The following is an 11,059-nucleotide window of genomic DNA, read 5'->3' as shown; positions in this document are numbered from 1 at the left end:
GTCTGCAGCCAGGCCTCCAGCACAGTGGCCTCTTTGCGAGCCCTTCTCACATTAGACGGCACTATTAGACCGCTGTGCTCATGTCATACATCCTTCTAGTGAACCCCCAAAAAGTTAGCGCGACACTATTTTCTTTTTTTGAAGGACTAAAGGAAGTCTTGGTGTCTGTCGACTTTTGACGGTTGCAAAAGTTGTGTAAAACTGTAAACATTTGTAGCATCAAATGTTTCACTGCATTCTATAGCGACCCTGTTATTTTCCTATCGCAGCAGTTAAGCAGGGAAAGTCTGGAATCTTAATGGGCAGCTTTTGCTCCTCAATTCTTGATAAGTATTCCGCCGGTGTAGTTTGATACTTCCTTCCATGCCACAACCTCACTCTGTGTGTGTGTGTGTGTGTGTGTGTGTGTGTGTGTGTGTGTGTGTGTGTGTGTGTGTGTGTGTGTGTTTCATGGTTGCGTGTCTGTTTTCAACAGGCCCCTCGGCTGCCTAAGAGAGGGGGGGGGGGGGACATGTGCAGGGAAACAGTTGCATTCCTTTCAGATCGTCCTCTCCAAGGGAAAACACACACACGCACACAGACACACACACACACACACACCTTTCATTCACATCTGTTCACACAACGGTCCACAAGAACTCACAAACCTCTCTTCCTCCTTCGCTCTCTTTCTGAACAACAACAGAGCAGGACGGTTTGTCCCCTACTAAAAAAGAAAAAAGCTGAAGTAACCAAACTTGGCTTCCGACCCCCGGAGCAGTGCCACGCCCACTTTGGCGGCGGCGGCCTGCAGCGCATTCCTGCTGAGCGCATTGTCAAAGCCGAGCACTTCCTCTGGACGCGGGCCAGCGCCGACACAATAACATTGCAAACATTCGAGAATGACACTACACATTATAGAAGTGCACACGAAGACACACACACACACGTGCACTTACAAAACATACACAGGAAGAACTCTGTACAAACATGAATAATAGAACTCTTCTTGCAAAACACTGTTTGGATTCTCTTCCGTGCATCTGACTCACATTTGCCACAGCTGTACAAAAAATAAGGGCCGGAACTTTTGACATGACAAATCTGCATTTCAGATGGTCCTGATGGTCATTGCGAAGCAAGATAGCATGATGATAGTTTATGAGTTATTATTGACCAACCAAAAAAACAACAATTATTACCACTCATTAATATTGTGTATGTAGAATATGAATTAGGCATCACAGTGCCAAAGGTCACGGTCAGCAGCACTGTGATGTCATTTTGGGTCGACGTGGCAAAAATGGCTGGCCCCGAGATGGATAAAAACAGGTGGCTTGACTCTTGAGAGGCTGGAATCAGACGATTTGGACGAGTTGAATGGTTTCATTTTCACACCTCTAGGCACTTTGAAGAGATATCCCACTTTCCAGTTTTACGGATGGACAGATGGTGACACATCAACGGGCGCTCGATGGGAACGGATATGTACGCATGCCGAGCGAGACACTGCTTCATGGCGCTATAAACAACCCGCGCACATGGCCCGAAACTAATATGGGCCTTCTTGACGGGCAGTTGTGTTTTGGCGGGGCAGACACATCTGCTGCCATGCTCGGTCGGATGTGCCAACGTGATATCTGCTTGACGAGGCTCTTGGGAAGGGGGGGGAGAACGTTTGCGCTTGTAAATTTTCACATGGTCACATCTACTTGGCCGGCATCGGAATGGGCCCCTCGCCCCCCCCCCCCTGTTAACATACATCTGTTTAGTCAATATCGTGAGCAAAAAGGAACATTGCCATGGCAACCCGCAGCACGTACACACAACAACGTCGCCGTGTCCGATGCTAGCAAGCCTATAGGCGTTGAGGGAGAAGAGGTCAAGTCACGTTTCCTCATGTATGTGAGAATGCGTGTGTGTGAGTGTGCGTGTGTGTGCGTTAGCACGTGTGCGCTTAGGGCATATGCCACCACGGTTCAATGTTTTTCTTTTTGCATCGCCGCCACTCTCGGCTTCCCGCGGGCTGACCTTTTCTCTTTCTGTCAACTTCCCGTCATGTGATCTCGGTTCCCGAAGGTCATTTGTCACCATTAAGGCTTCTTGCAAAACATGAAAAAGTGACAGTATTCCATCCATACAGCAAAGCGTGGCATTATCTTGGAATTCAATTTTTTTTTGGTAAGTATCTAGGCCACTTCATCTTCCCACCTGTTTGGGTAAAGCCCCAGAGCAAAGTAGCTATTTCTAAGCGTGTGATTTCGTCACATGACTATTAATGGATGAGCATGCGGGGACCAGGGGGAAATCAAATGGCGCTTTTTTTTTTTTTTTTTTTTTTTAGACAAACAGCAAGTCTATGTTAAGACATGAGAAGTATTTAATCCTTATTTTATTCAAGACCACGTTACAATGATGCTACATTTTGCCAACAATGTTGAGAAAACGTGAAGACTAAAAGTGTAATATTCCAAAGACAGGCGGGCGTGTGTGGAGAGAGCGAGAGAAAGTGCGGCACCTGCTCAGCGACCTTGCTCCAAACAAAGACCCCTCTGTCCCCACAAGTACAATGACATGCCCGACTTCCTGTCTCTATTGAGAACAACGGAACACATTAGAGGCCCTGTTCTATTCTCCTCAAACACACAGTCAGTCAAACACGGACTCCAAATAAGTAGGTGACTTTTTTTTTTTTTAATGGGAGGGGGGGGGAGTAAAAGCAGATTAAAACTAAAAGAAATGAGACGCTGGTGGCCCTTTCCTTTTCAGGCTCGATAAACATGAGAATCGTGTTACCTTGGAAACCACACAGACGAATACTGTAGCTATCAAGAGGAGGTCACATGAGATAAAAATAGACAAGGAAGAATTGCTTAAAAGCTTAATGCTTCTATTTGTGGATTAGCCATCATCACTATGCATTTCTTTTTATTCTTGGGACGACAAATAAAATGGTGCTTGCATCTTGAGACGCCAGCAAACTTTCGTTTGTGCGTCTTTAGATCTTCAATCCAACCCCTGCAATTCCACCTTTATGATCAAGATATTCCTCTTTGAGGGGTCCCCACAAGAAAAAATGTGCGTGTGTACAATTGCAGCATGGTCTGGCTCCACTGAGACTCGGTGCCCAGCAGTCATCGTCAGCAGAGACGCCACACACACTAGCTCCAGCTTACTCCATAACAAACGCTGAGAGCCAGGGGCCTCCCCTTAGGCTTCTTGTGTCCTACACACAGCCAGCAAATCAAAACAATCACATTCATTTCACCGTGCACGCACATTCGATGCATTCATTAGTGCGCACGTGTTCTCACACCAACACACACAAAAAAAACAACGGAATCAAGATTTCTGCTGATGTTGAGAAGTCATGACTTTCCAGCCAAGAGAACGTCTCCTTCTCGTACAGGAAGTGGGAAGGGAGAAATCGGAAGGAATTGGATAATTTTGTGGTTTAAAAACTGGACTAGTGAGTTCACAAATGAAGTCTGTTTTCTTTGGCGTTGTCACATTTTGTGTCATGAAACTGCTCCATTCCTGCGGTCTCTCACAATATTTTTAGGAACAATTCATTGGATGACATATACAAAACCTCACTTAGGCAGAATGGTGCCTTGACTTAGAAATGTCATTTATTGATAACGCAAATCATCTTTCACCATTGAAATGCATGGAAATGACATGAATTCATCCCATCACTAATAAAACTATTGTTTCACTACAAACACAAACCCGTTCGATATCATAGCAAAGTCTTTAATTAAAGCCCAAACCATTCCACATTATTTTAAATAGCATTCCATATTAACACCTTTTTTTCCTCCATCAGCCACTGCACAAGAACGAAACAATATCATCATGCGTATTAAGAAATCGTTGTCCGTACTTCTCTAGAGGTTCCAGCACAAAACAAAAAGGTGTGCTAAGTCTGTTGTCAAGTCATGTAACCCAGTAAGTTTTTGGGGGTTTTTTTTGGGGGGGGGGGGGTCGTTTGAGTAATTTACACCAGGAAGTAATTATGTAAATTCTAAAGCTGGCTCTTCCAGTTTATAGGCGGCCCATAAACCAACTGTCATGTCTGGCCGGCAATAAAGGTTATTTATTTCTTTGTTTATTAATGCTTCCACTGCTACTCCTCCCCCCAACTTTACTTTTTTTTTTTTTTTTTTTAAAAAGCTAAACAAAAAAAGTTATTTAAAAGTGTGCCAGCTGAGCCCACATGATGAATGCGGGGATCCAAAGTTAAGAATAAATACATATAAACGGGGGGCTGTGTTAGTTATTTTTATGAAAGTAACACAAGCACTTCATGTGGTTTTGTTACATGTGGTTTTATGCGTTTAGGAATGGAAGGGTTAGGTTTCAAAAGCGGCTATTATGCACACTTAAAAGGCCACAAGACAAAGAAAGTGAAATAGTGTGTTTACATGCAGTGCAGTGTGTGGTAACCATTTGGGAAGATGGTGATGTTATCTTGGGGAGGGGGCAATTGTAGTCATCTGCTTTCTTATAAATTGTTCTTGCACAATACTTTGCGGGATTATCTCTTCATTTCGTTTCATTTTTGGAATACTTTTGATTTTTATCATTTGGTTTGACTGGAAGATTGCACAAAATTCCCCCGCAAAAACAAATGTTTGTTACCAAATATGGTCCTTTTTTTCTTGCCAGGGCAAGAAAACATTGAAGACATCATTCATCTTCAATGTTCTCCATAAATGAAATCCAGAGTGGATGGTGCAGGAAGACAACGTTTGTCAAACAATGACTTCATGTGGAGCAATAAAATCAAGAGCTGCACTTCCTTCCTAATATTTACAGCTTTTGTTGTTGTTGTTTTTTTCAAAGCGTCCAAGCACAAACGATAAATCCTGCATTGAAATATTACATCAAGTCAGGGGGGTTGCTTTAGATTTTATTTTATTTTTTTGCTATCAGGGTGTCTTGTCGCAAAGTTCAAAGAGTCCCAGCAGATTGTTTTCCACTGACAGGGGGGTGGAATTCCTCAATGACATGTTGTATCCCATCCTAACTGTAACATCCTCCCCACAGGATAAATAAAAGCTCAACATCAGTGCTCATGTGTGTGTGTGTGTGTGTGTGTGTGTGTGTGTGTGTGTGTGTGTGTGTGTGTGTGTGTGTGTGTGTGTGTGTGTGTGTGTGTGTGTGTGTGTGTGTGTGTGTGTGTGTGTGTGTATGGGTATTCTTGTCTTTCTGTGTATGTGGGGGCACTAGCCTTGCCTTACCCTTCTTATTGGGCCTCATTCATAACGAGAGAAAACTGATGCCAAAATTCTGAACATTTAATTCACAAATCTTTCTCTTCCGACTTACTTTTGTTCTTACGCTGCTTAGTGGAATTTTTGGCTTTGTCAATTTGAATGAATTCTATATCATTTCATTTACTTTTTATTTGAACATTTGAAATGTTACTTTTATTTTTGACAGTTTTCTGATTGTAATGCGTGTGCATGTGCTGTGTACGCAATCTTTCCAAATCTCAGGGAAAAAAAGCTTTTGGTCAATTTTTGTTTTTTTGGCAAAGTAAGAAAGCGAGACATAGAGAGGAAATGAACGCGAATGGGAGTATGGGTATTTAGGCATGTGTGTGCACACACACGCACTCCCAGTGCAGATAGCCTGCGTGTTTATTTAGTTTGAGGTGACAGCAGGAAGGAAGGCAGGTTAACGAGCTGCCGGCTCCAGGCACCGAGGCACATGGCGATTACGCAACCGTACTCCACTCCACGTACACACAGATAATACACTCACCTGAGTGAGGAAACAGGAACCCTCGCAAAATACACAGGGCTCATTTTAGGAGCCTTGCACTATTTGTAGGGCTGGTTCGCATACAACGGCGGTACGGACACAACCTGGCATTAAGTGCACTTGAGTGCGGTCACACCTACTGGGTGGCAAGCTAGCTGCCGATGGTTCCACGGGGAGTGCCACCAAGACACAGAAACCACATCTAAAGCAAGGAGGGGGGGAAGCAACCAGACGCCACCCTTAAAATCGACATGATCCAATAAATAACCTATTCTGGTGATTTCCAACTACTGCGGTCCGACGCATCACTTGTGCCGCGAGAAAACGAGCAGTTTTACCCAATTGGTCCAAAAAGTATTCATTGTACATTCATTCTCTGACAGCGACATATAGTGACACTAGACTACAATTGATATTTGTTGGGGGAGTCATTGCTTGTGAATATTGACTAAATGTCTGTCTGCATGTATTACTCCACCATTTGTGTTCAAATATCTGGTTAAAACATAGCAACAATTGTTAGCCCCAAATGGATTCACAGCTGCTGACAGATCATCTGCATTCTATTTGAATTAAATATAATAGTTTCTGGATCTGTACCGTTTGACCCCTTAGAGTGTGGTCACAGTGATTGGGCTTGAAAACATGTGCACGCTATCATGACTGCCAGGTGCAGAATCAGCATTTGTGGTTTTTTTGCTTCGTCTTGAAGCATCCGAAAGAGAGCAAAGAGCCATGCTGCTTTGTGTATGCATGCGTGTGTATATGTGGCGGTGATGGCCAACTGAGCAGAAAAGACCCCCCACATCACCCATTAACACGGTCTCACCTTTGACCCACCGCATCCCCCTTTGCCTACCTCCATTGAAGAGCTTGGTAATAGAGGCCAGGCTTTGTAGACGACGTGCATGTTTACAATGATTGCAGAAAATGAAGGACGTTTACTCCAGGGTTTCTCAAACTGTGGTCCCCGGACCTCCTGCAGCCGAAGCTTTGGGTCTGCAAAGTAATCAGCAGAACGCTGTTAGAAGCACAATCCCAATTCCAAAAGCACATATGTAAGCGTACTTTTATTGTACTTGACAGTAAAGTTCGAAGAGAATGTAGACAAGAGCTCATTTTGACAAGCGTCGGAGCCTGGCCATGTGTTAGGATTAATAAATGTGCACAATTGAAGACTTCCTGTTATTTAGCGGTGAGGCCAGAGGAAGTTATTCTGCGGGACACGGATCATTTTGGTCAGAACGCCGGCCTATAAATACTGAGCGCGCTACGCACTCCGCATCCCGCCTCCTTCCTCCCCATTGCTGTTGTCCGCCAAATGAAAAACAGAAGGAAAACAAAAGCAAAAGAGAACAGCTTCATACAGAAAGTTTGTGAGGACATTGTTTGAACATGCTATTGTATGTAAATTTGCAAGTGGCAATTTGTGTCAGCAGAAGCCACAACATCTGCATCAGTGCTGACATAGTAACTTCAACTCACTTAGTGCTATTAAAAGATGAAAACTACTTCCAACTACTAGTCATTTTTGGAATTATTTTGCATAATACCACTAGAGGAAGCCTGTTTGTGGTACCTGCGCCACACTTTGAGAATTAGCCAGCCAGCCAAATTATTCGAATAGTTTTTAAACATTTTCCAAGCCAAAAGTAGTCTCGCTCTTCCTTCGGTATCTGTTAAACGTCGTTAATCTCTTCTCTCAATCAACCACGGTCTGTCTTGGGATTTCATTGCCTCCGGCAACATCGGAACTCTCTGTTTACCCATCCCATAATAAGGCTCATTCAAGCTCGGGACATCTTGATTAGCTCTGCCGAACGTCTGGTTCTCATTTAGCGTGGAGGATGGACGCAGGAAGAGAAAAGAGTTCAGGATTGAACCAAGGGTCAGTGGAAATGAAGGTGAAAAATAATACAAACAAGTCTTTGGAACTGCAGGTTATGTCAAAGGATGAACTTTCTACATTATTGGAGCCCATAATAGATGAACCTATCTTACCTGGGTTGGCCTCCAGTGAGGCTCACTGATTAACAACTATCCTGTTGACACAGCTCCTATGACAGAAATTGGACGGAATATACCCTTGAATGAACTCCCCGGTTCCGGACGTGTCGCAATGCAAACAAGCCATCCGGGCACCATTATCACTGAAAAGAACAAAAAAAAGAAAAAAAAAAAAAAATCATGAAAACAAAGAAGGAAGATTTCGACCTTTATTGACCAAAATGAACTTTGTTATACTTGTAACAACATAAAACCCCTTTTGCACATTTTACGAGATGATGTAATAGTTGCGGGTACCTAAAATAAAAATAAAAAATGTTGGATGTGTGACACAAACAAGGAGGAAAATGTGGCTTAACACTCCCGCGGCGGTTTATCATTCCCAGCAGATGCTCGGCCTCTGCAGCGCTCTCAGACACGCCCAGACGCCAATATATACAGTTACATTTCAAAAATACTGTCGAAAGAGCATACACTCCCACGGTATTTATGCGAGAAAGAATTCTAAGTAAACTATGCAACACACACACACACACACGCTGCACATCAGAGTGGAGTTCATGTAAGCGATAAGAGACAAGAGTCAACAGCCCAGCAGATAACCTGCTGATAGCGTGTTCCCTCGCTTCCGCTGCCCTTTTGTTTACCTAATGATCCCGTGGATCTACATGAGTGCTGCAGAGACACATATGAATTGGGTAACACTCATTAAGCTCAGAATGGAGAGACTTCAAATCAAACCTGTATGAGGCTAAAGACAGAACCCTGTGGGACCCCACATTCGGATGTATCCCCCCCTCTCTGCAATCTCCATTCACAAACAAACGGGGAATGTGAAATAAGCTAAATCTGAAGAACTGTACAGGAAGGTGGTGGTGGTGGAGGTGATCCCAACCTAGCTTCAAGCATGGGAAAAAACCTCCACTCAGCAGCAACAGCCCATTCAGATTGTGAACCACCTGCTGCGTTCCACGGCCAACAAGTCAGCTACTTAAGGGGCCAGAATTTAATCTGTCAGTCAAAAAGGCCAAACAAGAAATCCTACCATATGGATAACCACCTAGACATTCAATGTAGCCTCAAAACATATATCTATCTCTTTATTGACCGGAGACTAATTGATGATCCATACAACACGTTCACATTCACCGATGCACATATTCATTCATAATAACCCAACGAGCCGCCACCCACACTTTTTGAGCAGCCGGCAGAGGACAAGAGAAAAAGAAACAGGTCATTACCAAGGAAGCCCGCCAGTCTTAAAGCCATTCGATGCCCCTCGGAGAGAGGCAGTCGGCACAACATGGCTGACTGGAGTGCTTCAAAGCAAAAAGGAGGAAGAGGGAGGGGGATAAGTCACTTCCACTGGCCTTGCATGTTCAAGGGGAAGTGGGGACTTTACAGGGTGACACGGGGGTCACAGGGCAGGCCCGGAGGAGGTGACACACATTTGTGTGGACAAATCTGATTATGTTGGATTTGTTTTGATCGGATGTGTCAGTTTGTCCAAGCATAACTAAACACCACGCTTTGCAGAAAGTCCAAAGCCAACCGATTCAAGCGGTATATTGCAACATAAAGTCAGTCTTGAACAGTAGACCAATGCATCTTGCGGATATGCATAGGCTACAATGGCCTCAGTTGCCTCTGACAAAAATGACATTAGTTTATGAAGGAGTTATCCAACCTGTCCACTCTCTTATGGTATGAATTATTGATTTTGGATTTTAGTTTTAATGTTTCACCTTTTTTGCACCAGTATCTTACAAAAGCAACTAAACAAGATAAAAAGTCTTGTCCAGTATTTAAAGACAATATTGTTGGATATAATTGTTCTGGTTATGACTTGTAAAATACAAAAATGAATAAAATAAGATTTAAGGTCAAGATGACAAACCAGATGCACAAATGTTTGAATTGCCTAAATTCCTGGGGGCTGATTAATGGAGTCTTATGACGTGACGTGTGCCTTTGCACTTGAAGTCTGCAAAGTTAGTGAAGGGAAAGAAAAGACGTGCAGGTTTATTTTCCAAGCAAATCAATCCTAAAATAAAAGAAATCCTATTTCTTACCGAAAACACAGGTACTTTCAATCAATATGACACAATCCAAAACTGTTGGCGTCCTGTCAAGCTGTCAAGTCCACTGCCTGTTTTCATACACTTCCCAGTACAAAGCATGATAATGCATGGGAGACCCTCTAGTGGCATGGAGGTATATTATATCAACGCAAAAAGAAGGCAATAAAAGGCTCATTGGGTTTCATTTATTGACAAAGTTTAGGATATTAAAAACTAAAATGACTTCTTTTGAAAATGACAGAAGAAAAATTCTCAATCAAAACCAGATTGGGCTAGAGGTAGAACCCTGATGACCCCCACATTGGATTAAAAAGATTTATTCCTGGTATTAACAAAACTAAATATGAGACCCTGTGGCACTCCAGGTAATAGTGTTTTGAAAAATGAGCCTGGCCAAAATGGTGTAAAATTGTTGAGTGAATATAATTTGACTCTCAATAAAGTTGATCTTTTTCATTGCATGATTGGTTGAGCCCCCCCCCCCAGTTGAACTTTTTCTAAGCTTACCTTTGATTATAGATGACGTGCAATTTGAATGGAACATTATTCTGTCCTTCCTGCGCCATTTTTATTTCCCTTACCTCCTCCTCATCCTCTTGCCAACACCTGTGCCCCTGCGGAGGAGGAGTTCCGGAGAGGAGGAAGCCCCCGGGGGGAGCGAGGCACCTCACAGATGGTTAGCAAATTACACCTTCATTACCTCTCGTCTACGCTTCCTCTGGTCAGCGCTTCACAATGACTCGCTGTTCCTGTCACATCTGCCAGCGTGTTGGCCTACAGCAATTAAAAGTTGTTTGTTGCTTACTTACTATCTGCACACACACACTCACTGATATAATACAGCTGTATAATTAGACTACAAAACTAAAACATAGTGGCTGTTTGGAATGCTTAAAGGTTAGCACGGCTTACCATGGAATGGTCAAAACAAATGAAATGTACATAATTGTTATATCAGTTTGTGTGTGCGTGTATATCATGTGATGAAATGTTTTCATAAATGCAGCATGGGCCTTGGAGGAACATTGGAAAAAGTCATCTGACCACAGCATGTTTTCAATCAACAACCCCAAGGCTTCTTTATTCACTGCTAATGTTCTAACTTTATCATTCAATCTCAACCTTGGATCATACCAATGTTTTACTAATTTGAGCCAATTCCACATATTGAACATGACCTTCTTCTTTTAACACGAGATCCTGAATGTATTTTTTTA

At 43.0% G+C, this 11,059-nt stretch overlaps 1 long non-coding RNA gene across 1 annotated transcript in view; it reads right to left on the bottom strand.

Moving 5' to 3' along the window:
• LOC147042920 (uncharacterized) overlaps positions 1–9,920 on the bottom strand; it is a 40,423-nt gene extending 30,503 nt beyond the window's left edge. Inside the window, exons 1-3 of the long non-coding RNA XR_015068651.1 lie at positions 9,834–9,920; positions 7,753–7,901; positions 6,611–6,750 (exon numbers count right to left, since the gene is read on the bottom strand). This is a non-coding gene — a long non-coding RNA (uncharacterized LOC147042920). The remainder of the gene's footprint in view (positions 1–6,610; positions 6,751–7,752; positions 7,902–9,833) is intronic.
• Positions 9,921–11,059: the final 1,139 nt, after the last annotated feature.

This window comes from Syngnathus leptorhynchus, chromosome 17 (assembly GCF_054491065.1).
Source record: "Syngnathus leptorhynchus isolate UIUO chromosome 17, UIUO_Slep, whole genome shotgun sequence".
Classification (NCBI taxonomy): domain Eukaryota; kingdom Metazoa; phylum Chordata; class Actinopteri; order Syngnathiformes; family Syngnathidae; genus Syngnathus; species Syngnathus leptorhynchus.
Note: the sequence above shows the minus strand (reverse complement) of the source record. Positions and strands in the feature narration are given on the sequence as shown.